The sequence below is a fragment of the Cygnus olor genome, chromosome 17 (genome assembly GCF_009769625.2).
Source record: "Cygnus olor isolate bCygOlo1 chromosome 17, bCygOlo1.pri.v2, whole genome shotgun sequence".
Taxonomy (NCBI): Eukaryota; Metazoa; Chordata; class Aves; order Anseriformes; family Anatidae; genus Cygnus; species Cygnus olor.
Genome location: NC_049185.1, coordinates 14,233,134 through 14,247,886, shown reverse-complemented (window position 1 = coordinate 14,247,886; position 14,753 = coordinate 14,233,134). Strand labels below are relative to the sequence as shown.

The 14,753-nt window shown below is 45.3% G+C and overlaps 1 protein-coding gene across 8 annotated transcripts in view; it reads right to left on the bottom strand.

Annotated features, from left to right (window-relative positions):
- KIAA1671 (KIAA1671 ortholog) overlaps positions 1-14,753 on the bottom strand; it is a 73,366-nt gene that overhangs the window by 54,649 nt on the left and 3,964 nt on the right. For 7 of the 8 annotated variants that reach the window (XM_040577268.1, XM_040577269.1, XM_040577272.1 and 4 more), the window contains one exon: positions 142-273. The gene's annotated coding sequence lies outside the window, so the exon portion shown is untranslated. Of the gene's footprint in view, positions 1-141; positions 274-2,583; positions 3,066-14,753 lie in introns of those variants that run through there. The other variant, XM_040577271.1, reaches the window with a different exon arrangement.

Below are 14,753 nucleotides of genomic sequence, written 5' to 3'. Positions count from 1 at the left end.
TGCATATATCCTTTCATACTAACAAAAATATGGAGATCACTGTGACTGAAAATGTCACTTATTACTTATTAGTTAAGGCCTACAACTAAACAGAAATAAATGCATATTCCACAAGTTTCCAAAAGCTTTGCTGCTACTTACCATAATTCGCATTTTCTGCTGCAAGTGATCTATCCGAGCCGATCCACTTGTCATAGTGAACAGCAGAGCTTGCCAAGATCACATTAACGACAGGGGACAGCGATCACTTCAGCAACACTGATCAGACATCTCCTGCAAATAAACAAAGAGCATTCAGGTTCTGGTATGGCACACACCCAGATCTACATGGGTAATACCACAGGAGACAAAAATCCCGGGTATTTCAAGGAAAAAAAGCTGGCTCTTGTTTTGAAACAAAGCCACCAGATTTAACTGTACAGAGTAGAAAGCTGTTTAACTTCCAGTTACTAAAGAATCAACAAGAAATTATCACTTAAAGCCTGGCGTAACTGTGAAGGGTAAATAATTTGGTCTGCGTGATAGACAGACGTTAAATTTGAACACAGTTAAATCCGCATTTCAGTGAGTACTGTTTGCAAATTCAAGTGTTGCCAATCACTGGTTAAACACTGAGCTCTGTGTTACTGTAATCTCAATTACTGTAATTTACTTTCTATTGTAAAGCTCCTTTCTGTGACAACATTACGTGAAGGACTACCTGAAGGCTGACCTTCAAGTGGCTGGTTTTCAGCCTAAATACGGCTTTTACCATGACAAAGCAGTTTTTCTAATAACTCACGAACAATGGCAGGAGATTAGCTTTGGCTTTAAATACATTCTTACTGCAGAGATGAGGGAAAACCAGTAGCAATTAAGATTTCAGCAGTAACCGATAACCTGAATGTTTTCTGTTTAAATTTTTTTCCTAATAAAAATATTTAAACTTTGTAGCCAATGCGTGAGGATATGAGGTTAGATGCATTATTTTTTCTTTTAAAAGCTATCATATTCCTAGCGTTTAGGAAAAACTCAGGCTGTATTTCATCATCGTTCACTCGGGGTCTCTGTTTTGTGTTGTCACCCTCCTGTTTGCTTTTGGACGGTCTCCGAAGCAGTGTCACACAGTGGCACTCTCACGATCCATTTCTCTGTGTATTTACTTTATAAATATGAGTACTTTCGGGTCTTGTGGAACGTGGCTCTTCCGTGCATGTGAATATTTAAAAGACCGGACTGGTGCCTTCCTGAGCCTGCCGCCTAGAACAGTTATTTCACCTTCAGCTTCCCTTGAAGTAGAGCAGCACCACAACTGCACCACAAACTGCAGAGATTTATTTTTGTCCCTTGCGTTTGTGCCTTCATCTCCCGGGCAGGCCAATGAACTCCGCTCACCTTGCCAGGGCCCTTTCATCTTTCAATCCACTTGAATTTCTGTCTCAACTACTTAGATACATGCTGCGCTAGTCCCCTCGAGTCCACGACCTCTTCTTTCCAAAATAGTTGCTAACCCAATCAGCTTATCAGAATCAATCTGTTCCTTCCACGATCTCACAGATCTTAATGAAATCTTCCTCCCTCTCCCACTCCTTATTCTAAGAAACGCCATCAAAATCCGATTAAAATGCTCTCGCATTCCAAGGATGAAAAAGCTTTGTGAGGAGCAGTCGTGCCCTAAACATAGACCAGTAACGCTTGCTGAAATAAGGACGATGCTAACAGAAAATACTGCAAAGCAAAAAATCAAGGTGCTGTCTGTACTGATGTCGTGCAGGGCTCGAGTATGCTTGTTTGTGTCGGAGCGCAGTTCTTTTTCTTTGGAGAAGAAGGAGGCGGCACAGAGCTTCTTAAATGGAATAAAACTTGATCCTCAACGGAACGCAAGGCGGCGAATATACAACGCGGGACTTAATCCTTGCTAACAGCATTCAACACAGCTCTCCAGCCACCATTTCTACAGCACGATTTACCCTTTCTGGTTATACTTTTTCCGCGGTTTTATTGCACTACGCTTCAGCTTTACAGCTGAAATCCCATTTCTCTACATGACCTCGTGAAGTCTGTTCCCAGGCTTTCAATTTGTATTACTGAGATACCCTACAACAGAAACACGACCCCAAACAGGCAAGCATTCAGAAAGGCAGAACAAAATTATTTTGGGGAAAAACGTATTGCCTCATTTTGCAAGTTATAAAGCTCCTGGAACTTCGAGAAACTACAATTGATAAAGGGGAATCGTGCCATCAGCGTGTCACGTGTAACGTACACTAGTCATTGCACCTCTGTTTTGAGGCACGCACCTTGGTTTAGATAAATTTGCTTCTCTCTAACAACATACTAGCTAGTCAATGGGGCCACTCACAGAATTTGGGGTAATTAAAAAAAAAAATCAGCTGTAAACCAACTAGCACGAGAATCTCAAACACTGCCAGCATCTGCATCACCACGTGGGCGCCTGCTGTCACCTCGCACCCCTCGCTGCCACAGCCAGCGGCGTGTCCCCGGCGTGGGGACAGGCTGCGCCCCGCGACCCCCTGCCCATGCCCACCCTTCCCTTTCCTCCCCTTCCCGACTGCCACGTTCTGCCCACGCACACAAACGTACCCGCGGCACCGAGATGACTTTTAACGTTTTGCCTGCTCGTGGCAAGAAGGGTGCATGCCGGCCGGTCTCCTCCCTCGCTCCACTTCATGTCTCAAACCGAAGTGTGTTCCCAAAAGCAAGTATTTGGGAACCTTCCCAGGCTCAGGTAACCACTGCGGACACACGTGGACCCCCCTCCGTGCTCAGTCTTAAACCCTCAGTGTCTCGAGGTGCTGCTGTTACTCATTTTGCTTTCATTAAGCAGCCAGTCTTCACTAGCAACATTGCTCATCAGAAATCAAAGTGGATTCCTCACCTCACGGCATTATTCAGGTGATATTGGTGAGGGAAGGGCTCCACACAAAGCACCCCTCGCACCGGCCTGCCCGCCGCGCCGTGCCCACCGGCGCACGCACCGCCGTTATTTACACCCGCGGTAATTCCTCTAAGCCTCTTAGGACAACGGGAGCAGCGGCCTGCAGATAATTTTTCCACCCACCACAAATCACGTGATTTCTGCCAACTTCCTCGCTCACAAATAAGAATGTTTTACATGATACAAAGCAGTATCATCCATAACGGGTCCCGGAGCCTCACAGCTGATAAACAAATTCATCTGTCTTGTGTAGGGATGGAAAAATTCCACAGGGAAAACTTCTCTGCTCTAAAAAAAGCAAATCCAGTTTAGAGAATTGAAAGCAATCAGAAAGCAGGACTCCGATCAGTGACTGTCCGTGGCTGTTTCTACTAAGAACACTCCGGCAGAAACCTACCAAAGAAACACGACATTTTCCTTCTTCAGGCACAACTGCACCAGCCAACAGCGACGGTTCGTCTGCTTGGCAGGGTTTTACCCATACAGCAAGCCACAGAGGCTACTGGCAACAAATCCAACCACGCTCTGTACAATTCAGATTTATTTATTTCACTCCTTCTACAAAAGACTTCTCCATTATTTAAGTGTTTGGGTCTTTAAAAAAAAAAAATATCACTATTTTTCTCCCTCAATGGCTGCATATTGGAATCAAAGCCTACAGCAATTCAAGTCAGCTTTTTTAAGCAGCCATCCTTCTGTTGCTTCCTGCAACACTTGGAGAGTTGCTGATAGGATCGACCCAGCTAATTATTTAATCCCATCACTTACTGTGCACGTATTAAAAAAGAAATGGCTTAGCAGTGTGCGTGCATGCTGTCCAGAACATAAGGCTTACTATAGCACAAAAAAATGCACAGAGGAAAACAACTTTTCTGAAACTTTTATAAGTAAATTGGGCAACTAGTTCGGCCAAAAAGTCTCTTCCTATTCTTGGATTTAAGCCTGACTCGTGCTAGTAGCACCACCTCGCACTGAAATGGGAACCATCGGTTATATTTAAGAGGATGTACAGGGTCTCTCATAAAGAAGTATTAACAACAACACAGCCACAGTGGCTTTAATTTTTAAAAAGTACTCCAGGACAAATTAATTGACAAAGAAAGAACAAGCAACAACATGCAGCAAAATTATCCTGTCCCTGACTCACAAGAAGAGGTTCAATAGAACAAGGAACTTTTATTTACAGTTGAGATCTGGAAATAAGTATTCCATATCTCACAAGACAGACATGACCTACAAAGCCCTATAGATATTCAGTATTAATATCTGAAAGTATTGCAAAGTTTAAAACATTCTTTCTCCAGTCCTTCTCCATTCCTCATGTGCAAGCCTGCTTAAAGCCCCTGGTTTAAACAAAGGGCAGAGCACTGTTCTTTTGGCTGCTACAGTCCAGTCCCAACACAAGACTGAACTACTCCACCCTGACATTTTCTTCCACTGCAGAGAAAGATTAGTGTTTTGTTAAAGAGAGTGCCATCCTATAAATAGCAGCGTTTACAAGCACTTATAAATCTCTAATTGCTATTGCCAGTACAATTGCATAACCATCATCACTTGCTAAAGCTTCCCTGAGATCTAGACACGCACTAAAGAACAGAAATATTTTCAACTGTCCTTTCGATTATGTGCTGGCAGCTCAGTGCTAGAGGGACAACTTTACACCTTATATTTTATAGTTTACATATTTTAACGTATGTTACAAAGGAAGGTAGTTAAGCAGGTAACAAATCATCAAGCACTACAAGCATGTAACAGGCAATTAAACAGGAACTAGCACTTATATAATGAAATCATAAATTTTAAGTTAAATAATTGGTATATCCATGTAATGGACAACATAAATCTAAGACTACATTCTTGGTGTAGCAGGGCAATTAATTGATACAGACAATCAGGTAAACACAATGTTAAAGGAGGATTCAATGGGAAGATTCAACCATCCATAACTGAGACGAACCGCATGGGAAGAATGGTAGGGCAGGGGCAGACTTCCTTGCATGCCCTGAATTTGGGAGACAAAAAGATTGGTCTGGAGGGGACGACTTGTGTAAAAAAAACAAAGTTTCTAATTGTCCTCTTCCACAGCTGTCACTCCTATACAATTTTCTTAACACTGTTTGAGCATCACATATTAAGAGTGGCCAGACAAGGTGTATCTATACAAATCACAACACCCACTAATGAGCGGCGATGCTCCTGGCACTAGTCTGCTCCCAGCATGAAAGAAAGTTCAGAAAGAAAAGAACACAGGGCAGAACAGACCTCATACTAGAGGATTTCACCTCCAGCTCTTTCTCGAAAGCAGTTTCAGAATCTCACCTTTCAAAACCATTTCATGTGGCTCTGGATGATCACCTGCTCATTCCGCTGTTCCTCCCCCCACGCAGCATCCGCCACCGCTCCTCTCCACCAGGAGGCTTTTCCCCTCAGTAGGGTCAAACAGTTTTGAATGAAGAATCTGTTATTACTCCCAGCAGAAAGATACCTCAAAACAGTAAGTGTGACCATATGACCCTGCAGACAGTTATGGACAACATCTTCGCTGCCATGATCAACTCTGTCAAAGCAAGAGTCTTGCAGCAGGAGGAAAAACCCTGATCACCTTTGCCGGTTTGCTCTCTTTGAAACAGAGATCAGCCAAGAGCACGCAGGCTGAAAGAGCACGCTAGGCACTTCCTCTGACCCACACAAACACCTCATTACACCTCATTCTTCCATAATTTCATCCTCCACAACCATCTCATTGAGAGTTTCAGAGCAAATTCTTCCCTTCCAAGTTTCACAGAGCTAATTTGCTATGAGAGTCTCACGAGACCCATCTAGAACAAACCTTATCCAAAGGAAAAATGCTTTGAATTTGTGGTGAATCATTATTTTTTGGTATCAGATGCTGTGCATCCTTACCCTCCCGAGTGAGTCATCTCTCATTTCCAGCTAGCATTCTGCATGAGGGACTCCACCTGGCTCATTAGTGGGTGGGTATTTTCAGAAACTCCGATTCTTTCAGCAGTTGAAATGAGAACAAAAACAAAATCTTGATTTCTGCCAACACAAGATGACATTCAGCAGGAACAACGTGAATTACTGGTAAGGCTGAAGCTAGGCTAGGAGCATGTTTGTGCGGAAGGTCGGTATTCCCAGCAGGTCTCAGAAAGTGCTGTTTTGTTTGCTTAAGTCATCAAACATTTGTTTTTGTGGTCTGCTTCAACTCCTGTTAATATTCGCTTAGGTTTCATCCTTGTAAATGCGTTTCACCCACAACCAAGGCCTGCAAATGACTTCCCCAACATTAGATGCAGTTTAGTATGTAAAGACATTCCAGAAGCAATTGCATTGCATACCAGATGAAATATTAATGATCGGGTTTTGCTACAAGCAAGAAAAATTGACCGTGGAACTGAAGAAATAATAGTCAAAGCAATGCTCTTACAGGAACATGGTCAGTTGTTTCAGGTCTCTATTCTGCCTGCAGCTCCCAAAGGCAATAAGGGTTACAACCCTGGCACGCAGAGGGCAAAGAGTTAAGTTTGTGACCTGGCACTTTTCAAACCTGTTCAGAATCATTATTATCCAGAAGGAAGTTACATATTAATTTGTAGGAACAACACGGTCTCTGTGCTTGAAGCTGAATTCCACATTTAACTGTATTTAAAAACAAACTTTGTTTGGGATAACTTTTTTGCACAGATTCTAGAGGAAGCGGGTTAAATCCTCAGATTTGTCTTGTTTGTCCTCTTACCATACTGCATATGACAATGAAACTAATCACATGCTAATGTATTCACACCACTTTGGAGCCTCCGTGACCTCACTTGGAAGGGACGGGATTTGGCCTGAACTGTCTCAGAACCGCACCCAGCGCGGTGCTGGTCGGCAGCAGGACCCACGGCCCCAGGGCACGAGGCAGGGCCGCACCACGTCAGGTCCTCAGCCTCCAGCCCCGAGCTGGCCCCGTGGACGCGGATGAAGGAGGGTGAGCAGGGAGCTGGGCTGGCCACAGCACGGGGCTGTGTGGGATGGGGAAGAGGCCGGAGAAGAGGCCGGCATCCTTCCAGCTGAGCCTCCCTCCAGGAAGCCGCCCTCCACACCGAGTTCCGACAGTAAAAGGAGCTCGGAGACCACCCACACCTGACCAGATTTACTCCAGCTGTCCACACTTCTCGTCCTCCTGGCAGCGAGGGAGGACAAAGGACAAGGGTGTCCGACCCCAGTGCCAACAGACACAGGTCTGAGCCCTGGATTTTCTGTCTCACTCATGGCATCGCTGCCTTCAGAGCCGCCAGCTGCTGCAAGCACCTTACGGACAACAGCCGGACTGCTGGGACAGATTCCTCCAAAACACTGGGGAAAACTACAGACATTGCCATTGACACTGCTTACTTCATGAAGCAAATATCCCTCAGAAAATCCCCGCAGTAAAACACTGGCTGTTTGCCACCCAGCATGCAAACAAGCGAAACTAATGAGACCTTCAAAAGGTGCCACACTCACCTTGCTCATGAGACGGATCTGTGCAGGCCCCTCTGGGTCACACAGGTCAAAGGTCCAAGCACAACAGATCTGTGGGCTTTGGATTATTAAAAAAAAAAATCCACCCACTTGTTACAAAAATAGGCAAGTGCCTTCACAGAGCTACCCCTTGCAAGCAAAGGCTACGGAGCCTTCAGAAATAAACCCGACACTTCGCCCTGTGCGCCCAGGAAGGAATCCGAGGGAACATCGTTTTGTATAAATTGAGCCTCTGAGGGTCACTGTGTTACAGAAATAGCACGACGTGAGAAGACATTTCCTGCTTGCTTCTGCGCGGGGCAGGTGCCTGTGTCACAGGAGTTGCTAGGAGAGGACAAGCCCATAATCCTCGGATCTTCCTCCTCAAGTTCTAACAGGATTTCCAGTGCTGGAGAACACATTTGTGACCCTGCCCATGGAAACCACCTTCAGAAAGGATAACCAACTTGGCCTGTTCTGCGATTAACTTGGAGTTTCCGGTACTGATTTATGAATGCTGTATATTTTATACATTCACACGATTCCTGAAAAGGGGATTAAGGTATTAACATACAGAGAAAAGCACAAAGTAGTTTCATTCGGCGTTTAATGTTAAGAAAACCTGAAGCTACCTGCCTTGAAGCACTACCTTCATCAACCTAGGAGGTCATTCAACAATTTAATCATCTGAAGAAAACCTACACCCATAAAAATGGAGGACAAAGGAAAAAGTGATGGGAGAGAAAACCATAAAGAAATAATGACAGATTAGAAAAAATATATACATATATGCAGAACACCTGGCCAAAGCTAAAATGCACTTTCCATAAAGAAGAGAGCTTTTCCTCCTTTTTTAATCCCCATGATTTGTCCTTACCGTGAAGGTTCAAAGCCAGCTGTCTCGGGTCACTCTACAGCTACTGCCAATGTTTATTAAAGAGGGGAAACCACTTGACCCTGGGAAAAGGTCTTTGGGGCAGACCTGGCTGGCTGGCAGGGCAGGACCTGCCTGCTGCAGGGAAACGTCACCACTCACCAGCGGAGCAGAGCCCGGCCCCACGCCGCAGGAAGGCCAGGCCCCGCAGCACCGCCAGGCCCCATCCTGCTCACGTACAGCAGGGGGTGACCGACACCTGGATTTGAGGTCTGAGCAGTAAGGGTCCTTTGCTTCTGCGAAAAGAAAGAACGTTTACACTTAGTTTATATCTGCACTTGTCCTGAAGGATGAATTCTGAGGCTGAACCATCACCAGCTAAAAAACTCCTGCCCAAACCGCACAGAAGACTTGGAGCCAAGATGCCGTAACACATCGTGCTACTTCTAAAGCTTTCACCCAGCAAAAATGAAACTTGTCACTGCGTATTTTGTTAGGAATGTTTATACTCTGCTTCTGCTCTTATAGTTATACGACTCAATGCCTTTACTAGCTGGTTTTCTGCTTTTTTTTTTCTTAAAAATCACACACCAAAAAGCTCTGTGTTCAGCAGCTGTGGATTTTGCTTCTAACACACATTTTCCTTCAATTCTGACAGCCAAGACTGCCTAGTAGCAATTTCACCATTCCACCTTTCGAATATTTGCATAACTCATGACAGAACCACGTAGCCCAGCTTGGCCAACAAGCCACCACACTCAAGCCCCAAATATTTGTCCCGGACATTACCCGAGGAACAAGCCGCAGAACCACCGCGCTGGTCCTGCTCAAACCAGGGGCTGAGCCAGGAGGCCTGAAGAGAAGTCTTCGAGCCCGGGTTGCTCTGTTCTGTGAGCAAACGAGCAGTTTCCAGGGCTGCTCCTGTAACTCGTAGGAATTTGTCTTAAAGATCAAGCTTGCCACAGAACTGTACCACAACTGTACCCATGTGAAGCGGACGGTAACGATACCTCATTGTTAGAGCCAGAGAAGACAAAGAGCTGGCATTAAGGAACGCCACAGCCTGACCTCGCTGCCCTCATTCGCGTCCCAAGGCCCGCAGCGGGTCCCCGAGCACACATTCGGAGGCTCAGCAGCAGAGCAACTGCATGTTTACAGCTCCTCGCACCGAGCTCTGGTTCTCCAGGATTCATCTCAATTATCACAGGATGCAGCTGAGCTGTCTGCAAACATTAAAGGAGGAAAGCCGTAGGCACCACCTAGCAAATTTCGACTCGCAGCATTCCTGGTGGCTGACAGCGAGGAGTCACAGCACACGTCCAGCCCCAGCCTCCCCTGTGCACAGCAGGAGCTGAGCCGATGTGGGCACTTCTGAGAGTGGGAACGCAGGGGATTTTTTGTGGCTACCCTTTTTTTCTTTAATGCGTGGACCCCCAAAATGGGTCCGTGCATAAAAATGCCCCAAAATGCTCAAAAATGCTCAAGACAAAATGCTCAGAAAAGCCCAAAAATGCTCAAGAATGCTCAAAATAGCCCAAAAATGCTCAAGACAAAATGGAAAGAACAGTAGAATTAAAGTTGGACTTGTTTTCCTGGTATCGGCATCACCTCCGAGTGAAGTTTTTCAGCACACCCAGCAATGGCACAGGACCACGTTGAAAATCCAGCTTTAGCACGAGTCCCGGCAGTCCATCAGAACACAGCCCCAAAAACACAAGTCTCCTGCCCAGCACTATGGACAACGCAGGAAAGGCTGCCTGATAAAGCCCTCCTTCTCCCAGGTTGTTGACCCTACAGCAGCAATTTGAATGCTGTACTTAAAAGATCACCTGAGTTTGAGCAAGGCAGTTATTAAAAAATCTTCAGCTCGATTAATTTTGCTCTCATTATGCCTTTCAGTATATAGATGGAGCCATTAAAACTCAAATAGACGTGAGCATCAGGTTTAAATTTTTCCACTCATGTCCAGTAAAAATCAAAAAAAATGTCAAGACCAGCGAGAGAGGGGTAGATCTACTTTGAGTCAAATAACATACGGTTATAAAATCTAAACACTTGATAACAGATTTTGGCCAAGAAAATGTTAAATGCTATGTCAGCATCTGCTCTACTGAAAATTTCAAAGTACTGAATTGTTTTGATAGTTCTTTGACCTCTACCCCACACATTCAACACAGCGTTAATTTGGGAAGGAATTATTACTGCAGCAGGGTGCTGCTTCCTATCCAGCATCAGTAACCTGCCCCTAGCTGTGTACCCACAAAAAGACTGCCAAGCAAAGAATATTTGCGTCAGGGGAGCCACTGCTGCTCCATCGATAAGGCTCCCGCTGCCACCTCAGCGGTCACATCTAGCTGTCCACATGCACCAATTGTATAAGCTTCCCCACCACCACCAATGCAATTACCTGTTTGAGAAATACTGGGAGTTTTGCTTCTTTCATTACCTGGTAGCAAGTCATCGTTACCAGCAACCCACAAAGGAGCTTCCTCCTCCACCGGCGGCCACAAATTTAACAGGGCACTGCAGTTTTGCACGACTGTGAGGACTCAGACCTTTTTTTTTTTCTCATTTGTGACGAAAAGCACATTTAAGCCAAGAACTCTGACAGCACAAAACCTACACATTAGCCATTGTTTACTGCCTCGTTCTTCAGAAACACGATGCTACGCAGGAAAATCAAGGCCTGTAATGAATTACTGGTCAGCACGCTATCTAGAAGCTTTGTGACTACAACAACTCCCTCCATCTCCTTATATGCTCAAGAAAGCACAGACAGGGAAAAATAGCCAGTTAACTGAAAGTCAACAGTTCGGTCTCATAAAGCCTTACGCATTTGGGAGGGGGGCAGAAAGCAGAACAGCAGCATGCAGAACACAGCGCCAATGTCTGAGCGCAGCCGGCGGTCCCACCAGGATGGGGAGCACGGGCATTTTTGTGCCACAACCACAGAGCACTCCTTTAAGCCTTCTGCTAGGTTTTAAGCACTGGAGCCGCAGAACGTAACACATCAAAATGAAGATAGAAAAACCTTTAAAAAAAAAGGCACAGACTGTCAAACAATACATGGTACGAGGCCAAGATTTACGGCCGGTACCAGTGACTGGCTGACACGCACAGAAAGGCTGGCAGGAAGGCTCTCACCAGCCCACCCCTCTCCAGATGCCGCCTTCCCCTACACCCTTTAAAGATGTTCTCAAAATGCTGAGTTTGGGTGCCCCTCCCACACTTACAGGTTTTCTGTGCTCCTATCAGCAACTGGGTCCTGCTGCAACCAGTGCAATTACCAGGATGCTGAGACATGGGTTTCCAGAAGAGAGTTGTCTCAGTACTTCAAGGAGCCAACACAAGCAGAAAATGGTGTAGGTCAACCTTTACAAAGGTTTTAAAGCAGTAACACCCAGAATGAAATGAGCAGGAGGTAGGCAGAAAAGTAAAAGAAGTCTGGCCCCAAGAGCACGTGTGAAGGCTCCAGCCATCGCAAGGTATAACGATGCTTCTCATTCGTTGGGAGCAACGCCACCAAGCTCAGGTTTCTCACATCGTTAGAAAGGATGCAACAGACATAAGAGCATGGTCATTTGTAGAGCAAAGCTAAACAGAAAAGAAGAAAGGATTTTTAACCTTAAAGTAACCATTTTTAAGGCCCATAAATGCAGCAATTTGAAAGTCCACTAACCTGGAATTAAAGCCATTGCCTTTCCAAAAAGAAGAAACCCAATGGAACTGAGCAGAGAACTTCAGAGACAATTTGAAAAATAACCCAACCTGCTCCATACGGAGCCAGGCTTGTGCAAAACCCGTCCTTGTCAGCCATGCATCTACGGTACAGAAAACTGGATTCAAAATCAACTCTTTTTTACTTTGTGTTACAGTTCAACACCAGCAAAGGCAACAGTATGTGCGATCATTACATTAAACATATATCACAAATGCTTTAAGGTATCACCAAACCTCCAAAGATACTTACTACACATGCTGGTTAGGGATCAGTATTGATACGCACTCCTAGGACTCAAGACCAAATACAAGAGAAAAGGCCCCACATTGTTCGCAGGAGGCAGTCAGTAACTGGACCTAAGTTACACATCTGCTTCCACACACAATCTCATTTCATTTTTGTCCGCACATAATCAATGAATTCAATCATCACAGCTGTCCTGTATCCCGAAATAAAGCCTTTTCTTCCAAGAAAAGAAAAAAAAAAAGTATATTTCATCCTAAGCAAGGCTCCGTCCTCTCCTAGCTCTCATCTCCACGCTAAGACCAGCCCGGCAGAGGCACCGTTTAAGCGCACACTTTGTGTAAGGACCTCAGTACAAACCAGACCCGTGGTTGTGTTTCCCGCACCCGATGGCAGCGCCGCGCACAAGACAGCTTCTCCCTGCCCAGAGCTAACCCTCGGCACCCCGAGCACCGAGCAGAGGCTCTGATGGAATCTGCAAGCACTGCAGAAGCAAAAGGAAGCGCAATTCCAATACGTTTAACAACCGAATTAGCATAATGCTCGCCATGCAGAAACCAGCTTCCCTGACCTTCCCAAAATGCTGATCCGCAACTATCGATGAGCCTTTCCTATGTGTACTGTGATTCAAGTACAGCTAAGAAAGGAAACGAGAAAACATCCATTGCCCCATCAAGTTTAGCGAGAACAGCTCAGAGACGTGGAAACCACCCCTGCAACCACACACAACCTCGGAGCAATACCCAGTACCTCTTGCTACAACGTAAAATTGCATTTGAGGGTAACAGGATCAGAACTGGTACTAGAAACCCTCCTGCTATCGTACCAGTCCATTTAATCTCTTCTTCATTGCAAGCAGTAACCAGAGAGAGATGGAATACTCTTAAAAAACCTTTCATTTGTAAAGAACAAACTGAACGCTGACTAGTAAGGACTACAAGATACATACATTCAAACGTGTTTCAGAAATACTTCACATTAATTGCATAAATCAAGATATCTACTTTCTCAAACACAACTGCTATCATAGGCTGAAGTATAACATGCAAGAAAAAAGCTCTGTATCATTCATACATGCGTACTGCAAGGATAGGATGATATTTAAGGTAACCATTAGGGTGCTTAAAATATCCTAAGGGCAAATTATACTAATATCTGACATTTAAAAGCGCCAACACAGTTAGAGCACTGTTTGACACCAAACAACAAACAACAAAAATGACATTTCTTGTAAGGTCGCTAAGTAAAGGAACAAACCAGCTGAACTGCACAGCTTTGGCCTCAATGCCCATTTTAGAAAGGCATCCATGCTCGTCCTGTTCAATGAAGAATTCAGAGCGTTCTCATGAAAATCAAACGCAATTATGGTGGCCAAAAATTCCAGCCCTGTTTAAAACATATGACTTTGCTGGGCCAAATGCTTTCGTTACGGATGAGAGGGCTTTGTCCATCGAAAGCCTTGTATGGCTGAACGTACTCGCAGCAGATAAACATCCCTCTCCGGCTTTGGCACAACTCGCTCCCTACCAAGAGTTACTGATACTGAAGCTGAATTGAGAAGGCAGCCAGACTCGAATCCAAGCTGGAGTCTTAGCTCATTAAAAGAAAGGAATAAAGACAGGCTTAAATTCCATTCCTGTTTGTGTCTTCCAAGTGCTAACCAACATTGATCACCCTACTTTTACGTGGGCAGGAATGCCAAGTTGAGAACCGCACATTTATTAGCATCACTCGATGAAAGGCACAGAAGGCACGTGTTTAACCAATACCAAGACCAGAAAAACAGCCACTACAAAAATATAAACAGTGCCTGATGTGTATGGAAACAACATTGTTTGCACCAAAAGTACACACAAACACTCATATTTTCATGCATTTCTCTGCAGCTTTTTACTCTTAGAAAGGAAGGATAAGGTTTGTTGGTCTTAACTGTTGGAATTAAAGAAAAGCTAACAAAGCAAAACCATCATCATCGTCACTTCTTCACCTCTTCTCCTCTCCACCACGCAAACCTAAGCATTCCAAACAACAAAACACCGCTCATTTCTTTTTCTTCCGTCTTGCCATCCAACTTACGTGCGCCCAAGCTGCCCCCGCGGCCAAGCTGAAGCTGCCTGCTCTCGGGCTGGCCTCGCTCAAGGGGCACACACACGCTTTCAAGCGATGCCAGCGCGCCGCGGACCGCGCTGCCGAGCGGTAACTGGGTCGGGCGCGCAGCCGAGGCACCGCGGCCACAGCAGAGCCTGGTCCTCACCTCCCACCGAGCTCCCCCCCAGCTCCGTACAGCTGGGCAACGACGAGATCGCTCTGATTAAGGAAACTTCTGGAGCACGCACGTATGATTTTTCTTCCCCTCCAAGTGAAAACCATGCAGATAACTCATTGCTGCAGGTTTGGTTATCTTTTCCTACTTGTTACAGCAAGCTAATGGCCATCCTGACTCATAATTATTACAACAGCGAGAAGCTTTCGGTTCTCACACTGTTGCA